The sequence below is a fragment of the Micromys minutus genome, assembly GCF_963924665.1.
Source record: "Micromys minutus genome assembly, chromosome: 11".
Lineage (NCBI taxonomy): Eukaryota > Metazoa > Chordata > Mammalia > Rodentia > Muridae > Micromys > Micromys minutus.
The window spans coordinates 54,223,711-54,246,916 of NC_137980.1; the positions used below are offsets into that span (position 1 = coordinate 54,223,711).

Below are 23,206 nucleotides of genomic sequence, written 5' to 3' on the forward strand. Positions count from 1 at the left end.
TTCCCAGCCAAAACAAAAACCAAACAACAACAACAACAAAAAAAAAAAAAAAAACAAAAAACGGCCTGTGTGTTTACTTGGCTTAAAACCTGTGAGAGTAGCAAGTTCTCCCAGCATTCTGCTCATTCTCACGTAATGGGTCACCTTGGCAGGGGTGATGAACATAATACCCGGAGGAACTGCGGAGCTGGTCGCCTCGGGCTCCTGTGTGCTTGCATGCATGATACTCAGACCATGTGGTCAGGCAGGAGCCCGCTGGCTGGAGTGGCTGAGTATTGTCTGATTTTAGGGAGGGTGGTCTGGGCCAATCATGTTTGTGCTGTGCCCCTAAGTTCATTTTCCCTAAGTGTGCAACTTTCTGCATGGCTGGCTTGTTCGTGGAGCCCTTGTTGTGCCATATACTGAGCCCCAGGACTTTGAACCTCACTGCCCTGGGCCGGTTGGGGATCTCCAGTTGCTCTGCCCAGTGTTTTTCTGACAGAGCAAGAGCCTGGTCTGTGAGGCTCTGTAGGAAATTAAGATTTGGTGACAGACTGGATGAGGGTGTGAGTTCTGGCCCTGTCATTTAACTGGCCATGTGACCTTGGTCAGGCTGGTTTACCTTCTGGAGCCTTAGTTTCTAACAGACTAGTGTGACTCTTAAAGAGAGCAGAGGTTGAGACCAGTGAGTGCCTTTTCTCCAGAGAAACCTGCTCAGCACCTCTGAAGGGTGAGACAGAGATGGTCACTGTAGCAGGCATTTCCCATTTGGAATGAACTCCATTCTGGAATAGGGGAGATTGTGGCTTTTGAGACATATTCTGTCCCCTCAGAATATGTGGAAAATGGACAGACTGGAAAATAAATCATCCATTGAAGGAAGCGAGGTGGAAGGAGCCATGCATCATGGACTCCGGAATGTCAAGAATTTAGTTGTCCATAGGCTGGGCCTAGGGCGGGGCAAGCTCTTTGCTTTACTACTGGGCAAGAGACCTCCTGGGTTTGCCCTGGGACCCCATCCTGTCTCTGGTTTCCCATTTCTTTGAAACTTCACCCCACTACCCTCCGGTAGCACTTGTAAAGGCAAGGAGGTCACTTGTCAGTAGAGGTCAGATGACAGAGTAGAGTTGGTTAAGGTAGAGGTGGGCTCCCTTGAGCTAAGGACTTGAAAGCCAATCTGTAAATGAACTCCCTGGGGAGATAAATGATTAAATAGTTCCTGTTGGTTTGTGCTGTGACCTCTTCTATTCATTTTCTCTTGCTTTGATTCTCTTTTGGGGCAAATATTTGTTCAGCTGATTATAGGAGGGACAGAATTCCAGTGCTTCAGACACACCCTCTGAAGCATCTCCAAGTAGGTGTGGGCCTTTGCTTCTGTGGCCTGCTGACTGAGTGGTCCTAACAACAGGTAGGGTCTTGCCAGCTGCAAACAGTAGGCAGATGGAAAAGGTACCTGCTGGGCCAGGCAGCCTCTTGTCTGCAGAGGCTACTGGGACCTGAGAATTGGCAGGTCTTTTTCCAATCACCTGGAAAAATGCTAAACCTACGTAAAACAGCAGCTTGGGGGCAAATTCATTAGATCCCCACTGACTAGAATTCCACCTTCTAAAGTCTCTTCACTCAAGAATCTCCAGAGCCTGTTGGGCAACATACCTGGTAACTTGCCACTTCTGCTTGGTAAGCAGAGAGGACTGTGTGCAGAAGAGCCGGTTATGGCAGGACCATTTCTGGATATGCATTCTGCATTCTTCCCCTGGGGGGGGGGGTGTACTCAGTGTTATTTGAGCCTCGGTAGAAGACGCCTGCCCATGTCCTTTGAGGTACAGTCTCCTCTGAGCTGCACAGATGCTGCTGCAGTGGCATCCCACCCCTAACTTCCCTGGAGGCCGCAGCTATTGAGGTCTTAGAGTTCAGGTAGTCCACTCAGGATATGCTCTGAATGTAGCATCCCTTTAGGAAAGGGAAAAGAACTTTGCCTGTCTTATACCTTGAGTACCTCAGGTGTTTTTATCCTTTACTTAATGAAGCAAATTTACTGAACAATTACTATAAGGCAAGCAGTATGCTAGGTGCTAGCTTAAGCTAGACATTCACTCTCCATCAGGAAAATACATGGTCATTCATATATTCCATACAGTCAGTAACTTTCCAAGATAGGTGAATTTATTCCCAGGTTGTACACAAAGCTCCCAGTGGCTAAATGACTGAGCTTAAATGTTTCTCAACTAACTAAATTGAGGTTGGCCTAATTTTAGAGTCCAAACTCTTTCCATTCATGTCTTGTTCAGGAAGTAATAGTCCAGACAGACTAGCATAGAAACTTGGGCTACTATTGGGCTGAAGGTGCTCATTCCATGTTGTAATTGTAGCATTGTTTGGGTATCTGAGAACAGTGCCTTTATCATCAGTAGGAGTTTTCCAAATGTGTGGAAACCTCCAACTGTGGTACTAGTAAAACTCAGGCATGGCATCAGGAGTTTGTCCAGTCATGATGGGCTTCTTGTTGGTGTTTTCCTTGTTAAAATCTCAGCCTTGTCAGTCACTGAGTGGCATGTGAGCAAGGAGACAGATGGCCTGCCCCAGAATCTCTGCTAATTGTAGGGCGATGCTCTAAGGATTGGAACTCCAGCCTCTGGCCATACTCCTGCCCACCTGCCTGAGTCACCTGGGGAATGTTGTACCTGTTGTGTCACTTGTCTTTTGTCTCTGCTACCTGTAAAATCGAATAATGATGCCCAACTGCCAGAGTAAAGCCCTTCCCTAACCTAATTGTAGGGTGGATGCACTTCTCCAGAATGAGCTTCCTCCCCGAGGCTCTGAACTTTACCCCCTGGAGTTATTCTTTAAGAAACTAAGCCTCTTCACTGAGACCTAGGCCCGGTCAGATGAAACTCTTTAGGGGTTTTTTACTTTGAATGTGGGCGAGGCTTCCAGTGGGCCAGTCACTTTGCTATAAGCAGCCCTGGAGATACCCTGTGCCCAGTGGAAACACTGTTGTTAGGAGCAGTGAATAAGTGGTACTGGGAGAGCACCTAGCTTGGCCTTTCCCGAGCTGCAGATCTCTTAGCTGTACTGGCTCCTTCAGTGCAATAGGGATGGATTGTGCTTAGCTGAAGCACCTCAGCTCCATTTGCAAATTCGGCAGTTCTGTGGTTTTCTTGGGGAAACCCCATGAGAAACCCCAACACCAAAATTCTTAGTAACCTCATTCAGGTCTCCAAATGAAGTAAAGTGTCTCAGGGGCTCCCCCTTGGAACACCTACTTTTTTTCGGTATCCTTTTTAGGTGGCTCTTAAAACTTCTTTGCCATTGTAGGGTTTTCCAGACTCCCTAAAGCAACATCCCCAGAAACCACATGGAGCTCTTCATCTGCCTGAAAATTACCCAGGTATTTTTAGGGGGCCAGTGGAACCTGGAGGAGTTTCTTGACTTTCTTGTGGGCAACCACCAGTTTTGTTTGGGCTGTGTGAAGCAGTATTATTAGCTGAACCCCAATCCCAGCAGACTCCTGTCCTAAGACCAGTGGGCTTGGGCATTCATTCTTCTCTTGTGTCCTGCCTCCTGGTTTTCCCCAGCCCTCAGTCTACCGTCACAGGTCTTGCTTTTTGCAATTGCTGCTTTGTCTGGTTTAGTGTGCTTTGATTTAAAGGTAGTCCCCAGTGAGCTGTCTTTCAACAGAAACAACATCCTCGACAACCTAAATCTGTCAAGATTTCTGCCCCATCCGCAGCCCCCAGCCAGAGTCCACAGGGTCTTCCTTACCACTCCTCCTTTCTTGAAGGAGTTACTCGGGATCCTGTCGCCCCACTCCCGCTGGGCATCTAGTGATAAGGACCACTGGGTTTTTGTTTCAGCTAGTGAGACAAATTGCCACCAGCTTGATATTCGACTTTTGTATATGATCCCTAGCACTTTGTATAAAGGAAGGAAGCTGTTTAAGTTGGTGCAGAGAAGGCATTTCTAACAGCTGGCCTCTGTCAGGAGTTGAGGCAGAGTCCACATCTTGTTCACACTGATTATCTCAGCCCAGAGCACAGGTCTTGGGTGTAGCAGTCACCAGTGAAAAAGATACTGACTATCTGAAGAAAGGACCTTATCAAACCAGAATAATAATGGTGGGCACCTCCTCTGACCCAGATACTGAGCCACTACCCTGCTAGGCTCAATAGGAAACGAATTAACAAATACTAGATCTACTTTTGCCTCATGTAGCTCTTTCTGGTGGAGAGACAAAAAATATATATTGGAAGCTGAGGTTCAGTCTGTAAAATGCTTGCTGTGCTAGCGTAAGAATCTGAGTTTGGATCTGCCATGCTTTTAATCCTAACACTTGGGAGGCAGAGGCAGGCTGGTCTACAGAGTGAGTTCTAGGATAGCCAAGTCTATACAGAAAGATCTTCTCAAACCCTTTAATAAAAAAGAATCTCCTGAGTTTGATCACTAGAATCCGGAATCCATGTTTTTTTAAAAAAAGTCTGACAGTGACAGTGACCCAGTGATCCTGTACTGTGATCTCAAAGCTGGAGGCAGAGACCACTCAAGCCTAACATGTGAGCTCTAGGCCAGTGAAGTAGATAGCTCCTGGGAAGCAATACCCAGGATTGACCTCCAGCTTCCATATGCATATGCATATAGATGCAAGCTAAGCTGAGTGTACATGCACTCCGTATACACAGCAGTCCATTGGTACAGCCTGGGAGCTAGAGAGATGACTCAGTGTTTAAGAGCTCCTACTGTTCTTCTAGAGGACCCAGATTTGGTTACTCAGTCAGTCGCTTGGCCCCCCCTTCCTGTGTGTGTGTGTATGTGTGTGTGTGTGTGTGTGTGTGTGTGTATGTGTGTAAGAGAGAGGGAGAGAAATGCATGGATTTTTGAAGAAAATTAGGGGGAAAAGCAAATTGGTTCATAGATTATGCCTAGCAAGGCAGGGTAGGGCACCACTTTAATAATGGTGGTCAGAGTGGCAGGATAATTCAGCTTGCGAAGGTAGATGCTGTCGAACATGGTATCTTGGGTTACATCCTTGTTCCCTTATGGTGGAAGGAAGGATAGTGCTAGTTGTCCTTTGCCTTCCATATCTGCCCATGGCATGCCTGTCCCCAGTGAGTAGATGGATGAAACTTAAAGAGTAATAAAAAACGTGAAGAATCAAGATGTAGAGAAATGAAAAAGAGCTCACTCCTCACCTGTTGAGTGGCTAGAATATTAATTTGACATAAGACAAATTAACAGAAAACTCAAATGTTTTGATAATTCGTAAGTACACAAGAGCCAAACTCAAAGAATGTCTAGATTCATGATTGGGGTTTATGTATCATCCTGAACTCCATAAAGAGATAGGAGGCTGAGTGTGGTGGCACATGCCTCTCATCCCAGCACCCCGCAGAGACAGGCAGATCTTGGAGTGGGAGGCCGGTGAGGGCTACATAGTGAGACCCTGTGTTAAACCAAGAAATATGTAAATAAATAAATGGGAGGAAGGAATAGGGCTTTGGGATTCATACAGGGACTATCCAAGGTATGGGAAGGGAATCATAGTGAGTAAGTAATTTTTAAAAGATTTTGCTTATTTAATGTATATGAGTGCACTGTAGCTGTCTTCAGATACACCAGAATCCATTACAGGTGGTTGTGAGCCACCATGTGGTTGCTGGGAATTGAACTCAGGACCTTTGGAAGAGCAGTTGGTCCTCTTAACCACTGAGCCATCTCTGCAGCCCCCGTGAGTAAATACAGGTAATAAAAGTTGTAGAACAACCTGATTACTGATACAAATAAATGCTTTTGTGACAGATGTTTCTTTTATGAAACCAGCTTTTTTCCAGATCAGCTAAGGCTGTACAGGGCAACCCTATCTTGAAAACTGAAAAAGGAAAAAAAAAGAAGAAGAAGAAGAAGAAGAAGAAGAAAGGAAAGAAAGAAAGAAAACAGCTTTTCAGGGTTAATCCTATGCATCTCTGGGTGTATGTATGTTCCTTGGAGTAACCAGCTTCCAGTAAGCCACATATCTATATTCTGGTCTCCTAGGCCTGTTTTTGGAATATTGTGTCCAGAACCCCAGCAAACCTGAACATGGTATTTGAGCCAAGATCTGAAGAGGTGGTTCACAGTGTGGGTCCATATAGCTTTATAGGCAGAGGAGCGAGCTGAGGAGGAAGGAGACTTGGCACTTTCAGTGATGGCAAGAAGTCATTTTGGCTGAAGAAGCAACAAGGAACAGAATGGTAGGAGGCGAGGGCAAAGAAAACTTGGGGAAAGGATAGAGAGGAGGCTGGGAACCAGAGCACGCAGGGTGTTGAAGGATAGGTTGAGACTTTGGCCTGAAACAAAAAAGAAGCCAAGAGTAGGTTTGTAGCAGGGAGGTGGTGCTCGGAATTGTGTACAGGTGAAAGGAAGTCTTCACAGATGAAAAGGCATCTGAGCTTTGAGTGTGCAAGCAGAGAGAGAATGACTCGTCTGTCTAGCCACATTGGAAACCATGGGCTTTGGTTTGGGGTTTTTGGTTTTTGTTTGTTTTTGTTTTTTTGGCTATTTGGAGATTCTAGCTGGAACACGGACTGAATACGCTGTTATCTGGGCATGGTGGTGCACGGCTATAATCCTAACACTTGGGAGGATGAGCAGAAAGATTGCTTTGAGTTTGAGGCCAGGCCAGACTACATCATGAATTCAGGGCCAACCTGGGCTATACAGTGAGCCCCTATCTCATGCCAATAACTTTAACTCTTCTTCAGAAATACTTCTTTCCAAATATACTTTCCAAATGATCCTCCTTTATTCTTCTGTTTCTGCCTGAAAAACTGAACTCGTCCAGGCAAACATCCTGCTACCACCCCTCAAGCTCTTGGACCTACATTGAAGTATGCTGGGGTCTGGAGAGCCTGATACCTTGTTGCTGTCACACTTTTTATTATCTGTCCCGTGGAACTCTTGGCTCATTCATTCACAAAGCCTTCGTTCTCCTTTTTGTTTATAGTAGGCACATTCTCCTGGCAGCCTTCTGTCATGGCATAAATACTCTAGTGGACCAAGCTCTCCCTGGTCTTCGGGTAAAGACCCAAATATCTGCTCTCTTAGCTCTCTGTATTCAGTCTACCAACAGATCATTTTAGTCCCAGACCTCAGTTTCTTCCTCATGATGGGATCTTGAAATTGACATCCTAGAAGTCCTGATTCTCACAGGCGTCAGTCCGAGGGCAGATTTCACCAAGGAGGCTATTCCACAGCAGTTACTTAGAGTGGCTTCCTTCTTTCCAAGACACAGTGACATTTGTCGCTGGCTCCATGCACGCTGACCAGCGTATTCCAAGTTACAAAGCACTTGCATATCTACCTTGCCTTTGTGATACCTTTAGCCATGCAGATTGGTGATCTGAACAGTGCCATCTCCATGTCACAGGAGCAGGCAAGGCTCAGTGATTAGTGGGTTCGCTGGTCACCTAGTCTGTGACCTGGGCTTGTTGGGAAGGCTCAGAAAGTCAGCTCTTGGTCTACAGTGCTCAGAACCATGACACACATCCAGACAGTGCTGTCATGATCCTTGGACCCCTCCAGTCACTGTTTTGTAGAGAGAAACCACCTTTGGGACCTTGTGCTGCTTGGTTTCATCCCCAGTGAGCCTCAGGCCAGGCTTACATTGACTCCAGGCGATGGAGTTCTCTGGGTAAGAGCAGCGTTCCCCTCGGAACTAGAGCTTTTTCTCTTGCTCTTCAGGAAATGCCATTGCAATGACTTCCATAGACTGTTTCCTGTCCCGGCCCAGCAGCCGGATTCCTGCTGCAGTGTGGAAACTGGAAAGTAATGTCCCAAGAGGCATGCCCCTACTTTTTTGTATGCCCTCGCTTTCCTCTTTCAGTCACTTTCTCTGCTCTTTCCTTTCCCCTTCACCTAGTCTCTCCTTCCAACCTGCCCTCCTCCCTTTAGAACTGGAGATGCTTTTCTAGTAGTTCTGCCTATGATGCTAGACCGTGGGGTCAGTTGGAAAGAATTCCCAGCCAGTCTCCCTGGCTCCATCAGTTAGAAACTCTCCCCTAGAGGGGCACTAGACCTGTCACTTGGAGTACCCTGTGTCATCTATGAACTGACTTCTTCCATGGGTTTCTACCCATTTGGGCATAGGACAGAGATTTCTAAGAGAAATAACCAAGGTTCTGCACTTAAAATCCTGCTTCTTGGAGATTGATGACTGGGTGGACTGACAGAGCTTGCCACTCCTTCCCAAGTCACCTTTCAGGAGGAAGCTGGAAGGTTGCAAACCCTGTTGGACTGTCCTCTGAGGAATGGGAGCTGGCCTGGGAGGGGATTGGAATGCACTCAACTATGCCTCAGATCCTTTGTTCCAGCTCTTGAAAGGGAAACATTCCCCTCCCTCCACCCTGGCCACACACATGTGCCTTTGTTCCCCAAGTCAGAGTCAGGCAGGGCCTGGAACACAACCGCTGGGAACACAGTGTCCCTTCAGAGGAACCTGATTCTGTCCCCAGAGACTGTCCCTTGGTCAGTGCGACTGGGACTTAGGAGCCCGGCCTCATGCCCTTTTTACAAGAGCGTCTCCCACAGGCTGTACGCCTGCTTCCGGACACATGTCTAAGCACTTCTTTGAAATTATTCCACGGGATGCCCAGGTCCCAGGACTAAGCAGCCCCTCCTCTTATTCCGCTTGGTGATTAATATTATTGTTAACATTGCTATTAATAGCACCTAACATTTATTGAATGCTTACTCTATGCCAGGCATTGTTCAGTATGCACTGCAAGTACTAATTGAATCCATTCTCACAGCAGCACTCGATGAAGTAGGCACTATTATTAGCCCCTTTCACAACTGAGGCATGGGGGTAAAGCAGCTTGTCTGAGTAGCATACTTAGTACTAGACAAAGCCTGGGAAGAAAGCTTCTAGCTGAGCCTTGAAGGGGTGTCACGGGAAGCAGAGTCAGAACTCGACTCCAGGCCTGCCTTACACTAGAGCTTAGGCTGTTTATTTCCTGTACTTGAAACAGCCTATAAAGTAGGTAGCATCTTCATTTTATGGTCAAGAACACCAAGGCTGAGAGAAAAAAAGGATACTTATTGCTGAGGCCTCCCAGGCCAGTATCTGGAGGAGCTGGTGTTCCAGTTCAGAGCGTTTAACTTCCAGAACTGCACCACTGTAACAGTCTGCAGATAGTGACAGTTCCTTTCCTCTCCATGATGGGGACCAAAGCTTTTGTTCACATTTCCAGGTAAGATGGGCTACTTTCAGCCTCATTTCCAGGGAGGAAATTAAAACAAAGGGTGAAGTGACTGTCAGACTTAAAGTCTATTTGCCTGGTTTGTTTCATTTGGAGGCAGGTGGCTTTTTGAAAGAGTCTCATGTGTCCCAGGCTGCCTTCAATCTCATTAGGTTGCTGAAGATCACCTTGAACTCCTGATCCTCCTTCCTACACTTCCTGGGATTACAGGCATGCCCCACCATGCCCTGCTCCTGTGTTTGGCTAGTTACTCTTGGTCTTACTTGTGCCTCCTGCCTCTCCTAAAGCTGAATTCATTTGGTTTAAATAAGTAAAGGCTTATGAGTGTCTTAGGTGGTGTCATGTCACCACCGTGGCTGTGGTGGTGAGGGAGACTACATGCTTCCTGTTGGCAGTCTGTCTCAACTTTGCACCATGGAACCGGCTAGTGGCCTTGCCCTTTGAGTCAGTCTATGTGATCATCTGTCTGTCCCCTCAGCTACCAGACATTTTAGCTCACTGTTTTGGAGCTTCCAATTAATGGCCCTTGGCTCCACTGTCTCTGGTTTATGAGTGGTTAGGCGGAGCTTTCTGGCCCACAAATGGTGAAGCAGAGTTGCTTACTTCATGGCAGCAAGGAAGCAAGTGGCGTGAGAGAGGGAGCTAGGGAGAGCGTACCCATCACTGCATGCCCCCAGTGACTTACTTCCCATCACACAAAAGCCCATTAAGGTACGAATTTGCTCTTTAATGACGAGAAGAGCTCTGGGATACCTGCCCTGCTGGGGATAGCAGGTTGAGCAGACCTTCTTAATCCCGTCCCACTTTCAAGTCTCTGCATAAAATGGTTTGATCCCAGTCAGTAAACCCATGACCGTCCTGCACTCAGCATCCAGTTACCTTCCTGAAGATTCTGAATCAGAACACTGTTGCATTAGGGACCATGTCTTTAACACATGAGATTCGGGGGCGGGGGCTCAGGGCGGTGCTTTTGTCTCATTCTGTAGTTTGAGCTAACTTGAAACTTCCTCCTGCCTGGGAAGTCCTGGGACCACATTTGTATGTAAGTGTGCCTGGCTAGCACATATGTTTTTGAGGTATATTTCATAGCCAGGCCAAAACAGTATTTATTGATCATGTTTAACAAACCTGTAGATAGCTCACATGTGAAGCAACGTCCAGTTCTCAAATCCATAAACCTGAGAGCATAGTGCCAACCTTACTGGAGTAAGCAAGGCCTAAGTAAGGAAGTGAATGCTAAGTGTTGTAGGAATAATTGCAGGTGTTGTGTGTGGAGCGCTTGCTTGCTCTGCTGCATTTATGCCCTTGACATAATCGTCTTACTCGGTCTCCACAACTGCTCTGCCGTGAAGAGGGCACAGCCAGGACTCAGAGACCTCCATAGTAACGCATCTAAGAGGCAGAGCAGTCTGACAATATGCCTTGTGCCAAAATCTATCCTTATGCCACTGTGTTGTTGCTTTTTCAGCAGACCTGGACTAGTTTATTTTATCCCGAGTGCCTGGCACAGTGCCCAGGCTTCAGCAGGGGATTGGCTAGTGTCTGTTCAGTGAACAGGAGGGTTGTTACTACTAGATGTAGTAGTACACTGTCAGTCCCTGAGGAAACAGACACTTCTGAATCAGGAATAAGCCCCAAATACTTGGTGAATGGCTTGTGCCAAATCTGTGGTATAGACTCAAAAAGTGGAAGAGGCCAGACCACTGATTACGTCCTACAGGTGGCCTGGGCCTCTGCCAGCGGTCCTGCTTCTACCTCCACTACCCATTAGATTACCCACGAGAGGCCTCCACCCTCGGTCAGCATCGTCACCTTCCACCTGGCCCCTGACCAGCTAGATTGCCAGTCTACCCTCTTTTGCACCCCAATAGAAAGCATCAGAGTGGGGAAAGTCACTGGGGGCTTAAGTAACCATGGTTTTTTCAGCAGCATGGCTTTGTATGCTGAGGTCTCCCATTTCCTCATCTGTAAAAAGAAGATAATGGTAATGGGTCTCTTCCTCGGGGGCTCCATGTTTTTCCTCTGCTGAGAATCACTCTGCCTGCCTCAAGTCTGATTAGGACTCTTATCTTTATCATTCAGGTCTTACTTCCCTAGAGACTACCCATGTTTACATGTTTACTGTCTAATTCAGGGAAACTTAAGCTCCCAGAGTATTTGCTTTTGTCTTGAAATTTTTCCTTTATTACCAACATCTAGCAGAAAGTTTGAAATTTGGTAACATTTGGCCAGTGTTTTTTGAGAGAACGACTGTGGAGTATAGACCTACAGTAGACTTGGTCGGTTTCCTGTGCTGTCACCTGTTCAGAAGATGTGGAACATGAGGCTTCTTTGCTCCTCCCTACCCTGTATGCTGGAGGTTGGACCCAGGGCATTAAGCATGCTGTGCAAGTATTCTTCCTCAGTCTATAGTACCAACCATTTTCAGCCTGATTTGAGACAGGATCTCTGTGGAACCCATTTGGTCCTGACCTTAGTCCTCCTGTGACACTTTTCTGGGGTTATGGGCTTGCACCACCACACCCAGCTCAGTGGAAGATTAAATAGGTGAAAGGAATGTGGCTGGGACAGGCTAGATGGGTAAGAAGCAGCCAGCCAGATCTGAAGGGTGCATGTGAAACACTGGGAAATGGTGAGCTATCATGGCTTTTACTGAGGAGGATCTGAACTGGGCAAAGCTGGTCAGGCAGAAGGAAGTAGAGACTGATGTAGGCCTGGGAACGTAGGGGTGGGAGTAGCTAATGGTAGAGTTGGACTCAGAGGGAAGGCCCAAAGCACCCATGGGATGCAGTCAAGTCTCCGGTAACCCCTGGGAGAAAGGAACCCTTGCCAGGTGGGACTCGGCAGGCAGAGCTGCAGGGAGGGGAGAGTCAAAGGCACCTGAGACCTGCAGGCCAGGTAGGCCGCCCTGGTTGTTATTGGGAGCTCAGAGCCAGGTGCAGATTCAAAAGATTGATTGAAGCCTTTTGGCAACTCTAGCCTTTGTAGGGTAAACATCACCTGTCTCCTGCCACCTGCTGTGACTGTGCCAACAAGGTACCCTGGCAGTCCCAAAGAGGCCCAGCTTTCCTGCTGCCCTGGTAGAGCAAAACTATCCTCCAGAGAGGCGGGTAGCCTCTGAAAGTCTCAGGTGACCATAAGGTGTCTCCTGCTAAAGGGCCTTCCCACTGAGGAAGGCAGAGAGGGGCCCTGGGAGCTCAGACAGCTGGGCCAACTAGGGGGAGGGGTCAGCTCAAGAGCAGGTGCAGATTTCGAGGAGGGTGTGGCCTGAGGGGAAGTAGGGATCTTGGTAGGCTACAAAACTTCCCTCCCCCACCCCTCACACAGCTGGCTTCTCCAGGAACCCGACGACCTAGTTAGAATGCTTAGAAATAGTTAGCTTAGGTTATAGTTGAGGGCTGTTCCAGTCTATCATCCTTGAGACTTCTTGGGTCCAAAAGGTACCCTGGAATTCCCCAGAATAGTTCAATGTGAAGAACATGCAACGTGTCACATGCGTGGGGTTGTTGCCCAAGGAAGGACACAGTCAATAAGGTTTCTTCTTTGCTGTGTCTACTGCCATGCCCAGGGAGAAGTCGTACCAGTCCACCCCTTCCACTTCTCTCCAGGGAGTGGTGGATGGCCAGAAGAAGCCACAAACTCCCTGAGGCATATATAGAGGGAGAAACTGTTGCTGAGAACACAAGTCCTCTTCTTTCCTCCTTTCCAGTAGGACAGTAAAACCAACTACCTGGGAGGGTGTGACAAGACTGAGGTCAGGGCCAGCTGGACTCCAGAGACCCTGTTTCAAAACATGTAGGAAATGGTTGGGACTACAGCTGGATGAGTGAGAAAGGTTCTGGGTCTCTGGAGGCCTCCACCCTCTCTAGTAGCAGCTGCTTCTGATGTTTGTGGTACTTGCCAGTGCCTCCTTGGGAGAAAATTGGTGATCACCATGAAGAGTTAGGTACAGTAGGGTTAGGAGTGTAACTCATTGGTAGAGCGTTTGCCCGGCATACAGGAAGCCCTGGGTTCAAGTCCTAGCACTGCACCTACGCAGGCTTTGTAACCCAGACCTAAAACTCAGTATTCTGGAGGATCAGAAGTTCAAGGTTGTCTTCGACTATATAAGGAATTATAAACTAGCCTAGCTCTGCCTCAAACTAACAAAAAGTAAGTAGTGATGAGTTGGACATAGTTGCTGGGCTTAGTAACGCCTGCCTGTAGTCACAGTGCTTGGGAGGCTAAGGCAAGAAGAATGTCATCAAGACTGTCCTGTGTGGTGGGGGTGGGGGAGAGTGGATGAGATGGCACAGTGGGTAGCATTTGTTATAAAGCCTAATGACATGAGTTCAGACCCTAGAACCCACGTGTAGAATGAAAGAAGCTACTTCACCAAGGTTTCCTCAGACTTCCACAGGCATGTTGCACCTACCCACTGCTCAGAAGTAATTTAAGTGCTTTTCTGGAAATACTCTGCTAAGGTTGAAAACAACTGTTAGATTCATGGAGCCTGGCATATGGTGACTACTCAGTGTGACAGCTCCTGCTATTACTGTTACCTGATTGCTGTCTGTCACAGGTGCTCAAGTTGCTTTGGAACTCATTATATAAACCAGGCTGGCCTTGAACTCATAGAGATGTCTCTGTCTCCAGAGTGCTGGGATTAAAGGAGCTGCTTTCTGAAAGCAAATGTTTGGGCGACAGAAGATGAGGTTAGCCTTTGGCCCAAGAATTAGGGAAACAGGGACTTTAGCTCACAGCCTTGTGCCTGCCTCCCTCACCAGGGAGGGCCTCAAGTCAGAACTTGAACACAGCTGGACCCATGTTGTTGACTAGGTATTTGGCAACAGGGTGTATTTTCTCTAGTATTTGCCAAGGTTCTCCAAGATTGCAGACCCGCCATGTTTGATGACTGGAAGATTTATGAATTGAACATTTATAGTATACAGGAGCATGCAAGCCTAGCACACAGTGTGTGCCTCCATATCTGGATAAGTGAATTGTGTGGGTACTGTGGAGTTTCTCTGGGATGGCCTCTTTCCTTGTTTGTTCAATGGCCATAAGCCTCTTGCCTAAGCTCTGCCTGTCGCCTCATATGCTGAAGAAAGATAACACCCGCTTTGCCTCCCTCCTGGGCTAGCAGGGAGGCCCTAGGAGGTGATAAGTGAAAAAGCACTTTGAAAACTATAAATGTTTGGTCTTGTTGCTCCTCCTTGATTGAGGCCACAGCCATAGATGTCTGTATCATTCATTCTTCCACTGAACCAACAGCCAGCAAAAGGAAACAAACGTTGACTTAATATTTCCCTATTTTTGTGGGTTAGGACAAGCTTATTTTTTCAAGCCTAGACATCATTAAGGGGAAATAGTTCTTTCTAGACAGGTTGTTTCACAGGGGAGTTACAGGGCGCAGGTTAGGAAGAAGCTAAGGAGGAAACACTGTGCTTATTGAGCACAGGACCATCACTTTTACCGGCTACCATTGGTCCTACCACTTAGTGGCTAAGTGTCCAGCAGCCAGATGAGCAAGCATTCCTAATGCTGGCTGGTGTAAGTAGAGTGCCCCATTATACTGCCTTGTGGAGAATAAGCTCACCAAATTCTAGTTTTTTCCATTTCTTTCTCTGTATGGCTTGGTTACTCACGGATTTAGCTATTGGTTGCCTTCTGCCGTGAAATTACTAGACAAACTCAGACTGTTGAATGTGACTCCAGTGAGTATTGGCTACCCCAGAATGTCCTTGCCTGCCTAGCTATGGTACTAGTGGGAGCTTGGGCCCCCACCCAGATCAATGTCACTTACATATAAAATCCAGGGCTCAGAGCTCCTCACCACACTCACCTCTGGTTGAGAACAATATAGCCACCCCTTGTTCTACCCATGCTCCTTCTGCTCCCTTACAGCACTCACATGCAGATGGAACCTTCGGTGACCACACTGGAGAGAGGTCTTTAGGGAGTCACTCAGAAATGACCCTCTGAGGCAAGGCCCAGGGAGGAAGCCCAAGCCTAGGGTTCTGGGTCTCCTGGGACTGGATCAAGCAGCAGGTGGCTGAGTGTTGAAACTGAAAGGTGTGTGGGACCAGACAAAAGTCCATTCTGCCTGCCTGTCCATGCAGGTGGTCTGCACCTGCAGCACTTTCTCGGTCTCATTTGGTTGTAGAAGATAGGGTTCAATATTGGTACCCAATGCCTCAATAAGAGATGTGTGTGGAAGTTTGGAGCAAAGCCTGCAGTTGACATCTAGTCCTTTGGGCCCTTTTCAGAGCCCTTCAGGTTGAAAGAGAATTCTCTCCTTTGAGCTATATCGGAAAGGGTCCAGGGATAGTGACCTTGATTGCCAGACCTTCTTTTGTGGGGTTTCTGTTGTTTGTGGCACTGGGCTATGTCTTTTTCTTTTCTTTTCTTTTCTTTTCTTTTTTTCTATTTTACTTCATCATCGTGATTATGGGTATCATCATTATTGTGTGCCATAAGCAACTGGGTGGAGGGCAGAGGACACTTTTATGAAGTCAGTTCTCTCCTGTCTTTTTTTTTTTTTTTTTTTAAGATAGGGTTTTTCTATGCAACAGCCCTGGCTGTCCTGGAACTTGCTCTGTAGACCAGCCTGGCCTACAGAGATCTGCCTGCCTCTGCCTCCCAAGTTTTGGGACTAAAGACATGTGCCAATATGCCTAACTGTTCTTGCTTATCTTTTTGTGTGTTTTAAGAGGATCGAACACAGGTCTGATGAGATTTGATTGAAAAGCACTGTCTGGTTTTGGACACAGCGTCTCACAATATCTCTGGCTGGCCTAGAACTAGCTTTTAGACTATGTTGACCTCAAACTCATAGAGATTCACTAGCTTCTGCCTCCTGAGTGTTGGGATTAAAGGCTTGTGGCAAGCAATTTTACCTGTCAAGACATCTCTCTGGTCCCTTGTGTTTGAGCTTCAAGAGAAGAAGGTTCCTTAGTTGGAAGCATGGACTGTAGAATTGTATTTATGGGTTTGAGTCTTGGCATCATCTTATACTGCTGTTGGACAGTAGCTGTGTTTCTTTTTTTCCTCTGTGTATGTTGTATCTGTGCATGTTGTATAAGTGTGTGTACTTGTCTGTGTGTGTGTGTGTATGTTAAGGAAGCTAGAGATTGGCTTCAATGGTCCTCTGTCATTCTCCACTTTATTTTGAAACATGGTCTCTTGCTGCTCAGTCTAAACCTCTGGCCTCTGAGCCCTATGGACCAGGCTGTCTTCATCTCTCAAGTAATATTGTTACAAGTGCATGTCTCCACACCTGGCTTCTCACATGAATGTTAGGAATTGAACTCACGTCATGAGACACTCTCTCAAAAAACACAAAACAAAACTCAAACCAGGAAGAATTACTCTTTCGAATTCATTTTTGCAGAGGAGAAAGAAGTAACAGAGAGGAAAACATCACAGAAATATAGCTAGTAAGTGGTGAAGCCATGCTCTGAACCCAGGCAGTCTGCCTCAGAAGCCCCTCTGTCCTGTTGGGGTGGGGGACAGCTGTTGCTGCTGTAGCTATTGTATCCAGCACTGTAGTTCTTTGATTTTGTTCTCTCTGCTGATTCTGAGCTCAGGAAAAAAACATAGAAACCCACCCTAGTCACCTCAAATCCCCAGAGACTAACATAGTATTTGTAGTACTCATTGATATTTGCTTAATGGCAGAGAATACTCCCTTTCTTCATTAATCAGTCAGTAGGTCTTTACCAACCATTTCCTGTAGGCTAACTCTGATCCTGGGACTGCAAAGTGAAGCTATGCCTCTGTGAGCAAAAGAGTGTACGTGTGTGTGTGTGTGTGTGTGTGTGTGTGTGTGTGTGTGTGTCCCCATCCATGTATTGAGGGGGGTTACATTCCAGAGCTTTGTGTCATTGGCAGAAATTACCACAAGGGAGGCAGAAATAGTACAGGTGGCCGGGTGGTTAGGGATGTTTTCCAAGCCTGGATTCCCACCCCTCCCTGAGTGGGCCACTCCCTCCTCCTACAGAGCGAGGCTTCACAGGTTCTCTACCCTTTGACCGGGGCAGAAATCACTCCTGTCTTCTCGGTGCTTCTGGAGGCTTTCCTTATCTTTCTTGTCCAGTTTATAAGCATCTAGAAGGATGGGAGAAAAGGCAAGAGAACAAGACCGTAGAAAAGAATCACACCCATCTCAACACTGCAGCCAGATTGGCATTTTAGAACCTAAGTTTAAAGTGGGGTATAGTGATCTTGTACTTTATAATTTCAGTGTTTGGGAATAGGAGTTCAGCAGCATCCTCAGTGCACAGTGAGTTGAAAGCCAACCTGGACAAAACCCTTCCTGTCTCAAAACAATTGAACCTACTAAGAACAACACTATCAGTAGCATTCTTTCACCCTACCTTTGTTTATCTGGTTTGGTTGGTTTGTCTGGTTTGGTTTTGATTTTTTACACAGAGTTTTTCTGTATAGTCCTGGGTGTCCTGGGCCTTTCTCTGTAGACCTTTTGAATGCTCACTAAATACAAAGAGCTGTACTCAGCAATTTATATGCATTCTTTTTTGCCAGGTATCCCTAAATAGGTTTTTAGTGTGTATTTGCATTCATCTGTGTATTCACTTGGATGCCTATGAAGGGCAAAAGACAAAACCTCAGATGTCATCCTCAGGAATGTTATCCTCCTCTGAGACAGCCCTGTCACTTGCCTGTAGCTCTCTGCATCAGGTGGGCTGGCCAGCCTACAAGCTCCAAGTAAGCATCCACTTGTCTCTGCTTCTCCAGACTGTGTTAGAAGCATATATTTGAGTAGTAAATGGCCCTACCTTCTTTCCAGTGAGGAAATGGTGGCCCAGAGAGATGAAATTACATGTTTAAGGTATTCCTATTGTGTAAGATAAAACCTAAATTTGAACCTAGAGAGGTCTGGTCCAAAACCTTCTGTTGCTCTTTCTTGTCTGTGTGTAAAAATGTACAGAAGAGTGTTGGGGAAGCCTCTTGGAATTCAAGGGATACCCACTGCCCTGCCAGCTGAGAAAGTTTGTCTGCAAGGGGATACTCCAGGGCTTCGGGTTATTGTAGGATCTGCCGCAGGCATGTTTGAACTTAGCCATTCAGTATCCTCTAATTTCCTGCTTTTACCCTCTCAGCTGCTAGTCAGGAGGTTCATGAAGGTGACATCATCTAGCTGAATCAGCTGCTGCTGTAGACTTACGGGAACTGAAAGTCATTGCCCCTTCCTGCTTTGCAAGTCTCTCCAGAATGAAGTTAGGGCATGGGAGTTCCACCTGTCTAGAGGGTCATGGCCAAAATTCAAAATGTTCACTGCTTTAAGAGCCAAAAAGGTAGGCCAGGTGGCACTCACCTGTAATCTTAATGTTTGACAGGCAGAGGTAGGTGGATCTCTGAGTTCTAGGCCAGCCTCAACTGTATAACAAGTTTCAAAACAGCATAGTGAGGCTTGTATATTTATTTTATTTTACTTTTTTAATTTTTGAGATAGGGTTCTCTATGTTACACTGGCTGTCCTGGAACTAACTATATGTAGAGCAGGCTGGCCTCAGATTCACAGAGATCCACTTGTCTTTGCCTCCCAAGTTTCTGTGAGATCCTGTTTATAAAACAAAATGAAGCAGAATAGCTTATTCTGCTTCCCCTTCCTCCTCTTACTTTGAAGCCCTGGCTGATTCACAGCCTTCCATGGTGGGATTCATGTGTGCCACCATGCCAGGCTTCAAAGGTTCATTTCAGTGGGAAAAAGGGTTTTTGAGGGACTGAAGTCTCAAGAAGGTTTTCTTTTCTTTTCATTTAACCTTTTGTCTCTTTTTGTCTAAGTTATGGGGTCAGGGCAGCACTGTAGGTAGGCAAACAAAATTTATTTGTGGATTTTGGTTTTGGAAATAAGCCTTTTAGAGTCTGATTAGGAGAATTCAAATGAACAAACTTGGTATACTTCAGAGTAGAGCAATACCACACTGTAATCTGTCAAAGCTCCAACTATGACAAAAAACGTTAGGTATATTTTTCAAAAAGAGAAAATTGGAAAGCTAGAGAGATGCCTCAGAAATTAAGGGTGCTTCCTGTTCTTGCGGAGGACCTCAGTTCACTCCCCAGCATCTCCTGTAAACTCCAGCTCCAGAAGATTTTACGTCTTCTGACCCCCACGGGTACCTGCACTCGTGTGCACATACTCCCCCACACACACTTAACTTAAAGTTTTAGGAATTATTATTATTATTTCTACCATCATCATGTTTATTTTGGTGGCTCCTACCTGTGTAATATTAAGGCTGGGGAAGGAAAATTGTTGTAGAGAAAATCTATTATGAACTATATCATCTATAGCATCACCTGTCAATAAAAAAGGCCTGTGACCAATGAGCTGAGGCAGGAAATAGAAGGTGGGAGTTCCAGCAGAGAGAAAGAGGAATTCTGGGAACAAGTCAGGCATGGATGCTGGAGGAGAGAGATTCATGAAACTGAGAAGAAGGTAACCAACCACATGGCGGGATTTAGATTAGAACGAATGATAAATAAGTTATGAATCAGTCAGGGATTAAGCCAAAGCTATTTGGACTAGGCATTTATTCATGAAATATTAACTCTCAGAGTTATTATTTTGGGGGGAACTTATGCACAGTTGGAAAAATCCTCCATTACAGATTGCCACAAGTTTGTGATTAGGCTGGGCTATGTAGTGAATTGAATTCTGAGATAGCCTTAGCTGCATATTAAAATTATCAAAAGCAAAAGAAGTGGGGAGATGAGTTAGTTCTGGGACAGTAAAACATCATACAAGCTTGCAGTCCAGTGGAATATCACATGAGCTGTCACATTTAGACTCAGTAAATATGCAGGTAGTCCTGGCTCCTGAGGCCCAGTCAGAAGGATTGCATGACCCATGAGTTTGGCAGAGTGTACCCAGCACCTAAGGAGCACTCAGTGGGTGGAAGCCCCTTAGATACATTCTTGACAGGGGACAGGCCATTGGATAAATGTGGGTGAGGCTTTTAAGGCTAGGTTGGCCTGGAACTGGACTTTGAAGCCTGGTGAGGGAGTTGAGAGGTGTAACCTGTCAGGTAGATAGAGAGCACTACTGGAGGCTGCCATTTGCTGTGGAACTTGTTTTAACTAGTACATAAATTTAATTAGATAGCATTATGGCATCTCTCCTTCCTCATCTAACCTTCCGCCCCAGTCTCCTCTTTTTCTTTCTTTCTTTTTTTTTTTTTTTTAAATAGTATAGAATATAGAGCTTATTTAGGGCATGGGGAGGGGAGTTGAGGGAGTAGAGACAGGAAGAGAGAGAGACAAAGAGTGGACAACCAGGAACAAGTAGAGAGAGAGAGAGATGAAGGAAGGGAGAGAAGGAACAAAGAGATTAAGAGCCAGTCTCTTCATTTTTCATGTTCCATGTTTTCTTTTGCCTACCACTGTTCTTCCTTACCACCTATATTATCTCTGCTTGCTCTCCTTCCTAGTTGTTTAGGCTTTACCCACATTCACACTCATTTATACACTCATATGCACTTGTACGTTACAGCCTAGGATCCATTTATCAGAGTGTAAGTTTTTGTCTTCTGATATTGTGCCATATTTTGTTATTTATATTTTTAATATTTTATTTGTTCAATATTATATTTTGTTTAACATTATAATTTCTAGATTCATCCATTTCTTTGCAAAGCTCATTTCGATTTTCTTTATGACTGAATAAAATTCCATTTTGTGTGTGTGTGTGTGTGTGTGTGTGTGTGTGTGTGTGTGTGTGTGTGTGTGTATACACACATACAGTGACGTGACTGTGGATATACCAGGACTTCAGTGGTAGGATATGGAGTCCTTTGGGCAGGTGCCCAGAAGTATTATAGCTGGGTCATATGGTAGCTCTATTTTAAAATTTTTGCCTTCTGTGATTTTCATAATGGCTGTACTTACTATCTTACATCCTGATCAGTAGTAAACGAGGGTTCCTTTCTCATCACTCTTGACAGAGTGTGTTGTCAGATTTCTTGGTGATTTACTGTATCATCCTTACTAGGTGACTTTGTGTGTCAGAACCTCAGGCTCTGTAAAATGTGGAATGTGCTGACACTGACCTCACCAGGGCGCTGGCAGAACAGACACGGTGCCATTGGTGCCATTGGTCGTGAGAACAGCTGAAGAGAGGCCCAGGATGTGCTTTCTGCTGTGGAAATAGCCAGGCCAAGGCTAGGAAGTAAACAACTATCGCTCATTCTCTCTTTCACCAAGTCAAGGAGACGACTTCCCCCATGGTCTCCCTGCTCTGCCCTGGCTCCCTTCACACAGCAAATGTGAGCCTTTTAAAACTGTAGGTCAGGCTGTTATTTCTTGACTCAAAATCTTCCACAAACTTTCTCTCCACCCCCACCCCCATCTTGGTATACAGTCCAGGGCTGACCTTGAACTCAGTCATCCTGCCTCAGCCTCCCGAATGCTGTGATTACAAATGCAATGACTTTTTATTCATGAAGATAAAAGCCAAGTGGGAATAGTATAGGGACCTTGGCAGGACAGCAATGACAAGATAAGTGCCCTAGAGTTCACTGTTCCTGGCCTCCTAAGTGCCCAAGCTCACTCCCCCTCCTAGAGCAGTCTTGTGTCCCAGCTCCCATGTTCTGTGTGTACACATGCCTGGGAGCACAAGTGGATGACACAGTGATGACGGTATGTACCCAGGACATTTTGTAACAGGGAAGGACATTGACCACTGCTCTGGGGCTATCAAAGGTCACAAGGCGAAGAAAAAGCCAAGGGTATTCGGGCAGCCTTCCTCTCTAAAGTGAGTCATTTCCTGAGGGATGTTGGTCATTCATTCATTTGTTCATTAATAAATACAGAGTTCCTGCTGTATGTCTGGCATTGAGTTAGAGGTTAAGCAAATATTGTGAGCACTGTCTTGTCATTCAAGTAAGAGAGCGATTCTAAGTACTTAACAGCAGGTAGTATTTAGGACAGGAAAAAATACATGAGAAGAAAACTTTCTGTTGCTAGCTGGGGTGGTCAGGAAGGCCTCTGATAAGGGCTTCCTTGGGTCTGATTGCAGTATGGCATGATCCCTGTGGGTATTAGGGAAAAAAATACTGAAGTAGAGGACAGCAAGTCCAAAAAAGACTTCAAGTATGTAATAGCAGAGAGGTAAATACTGTGCAGAGATTGAGGCTGAAGTAACCTGCAGCCAGGTCCTCCTACAGGCCCACATAGAACATGGCTTTCATTCTAACAGGCATGGAGGGGTTTTGAGCCAGGAAATGACCAGATCCAACTTAAGCTTTTGGAGAAGCTCTGCTCACTCTGAAGCAGGATCTTCACCTGTGAGTGGCCACAACTTTCAGGGTCAAACAACCTCTCAGTGTTTGCACATCAGATGTTTACATTATGATTAATGACAGCAAAATTACAGTTATGAAGTAGCAACAAAAATAATTTTATGTTTTGGGGTTACAACACCATGAGGAGCTGTATTATTAAAGGGCCACAGCATTAGGAAAGTTGAGAACCACACTGCTTCGGAGAATGAAGTACTCGGGTAAGAGCAGGAACAAGATGGCGCTAGCTGCCTGTCCCATACAGATTATGGCACATGTGGGGAGCAGTGGTTATAGCTTGATTACTGGTTTTGCTGCTGCTGTGGGAGGAAGGAGGAAAGAGAGGGTCCAGCTATCTGGCCTCAACAAGGAGGAGGTACTTGCTCCCATATAGGAGAATACACTATAGCAAATAATTGTTTTCTGCTGGGGCTGTGGCCTTTTGTATTCGAGTGCTAGTTACATGCTCTTTTGACTTTGGGCAAGGGTTTAATTAACTTTGCCAAGCTTCATTTTCCTCATACATAAGACTCGTGTCTAAGCTCTAAGCAGTTGGGTACTGTAAAAGCTAAGTGGGAGTAGCTTGAATGACAGACTACGGGCACTGCCTACTCTGAATAAACTCTGACTAATAGTAGCACACGCTACAGTTGTTGGAAGGCAAGGAGTCCCTAGTCTAAGCAAGCTTCTGAGGAGCAGGGAGCAGGCTCCACCCCA

At 46.0% G+C, this 23,206-nt stretch overlaps 1 protein-coding gene across 4 annotated transcripts in view; it reads left to right on the plus strand.

Annotated features, from left to right (window-relative positions):
• Nucleotides 1-23,206, plus strand: part of BCL2L1 (BCL2 like 1) — a 49,186-nt gene that overhangs the window by 2,417 nt on the left and 23,563 nt on the right. The window lies entirely within an intron of this gene.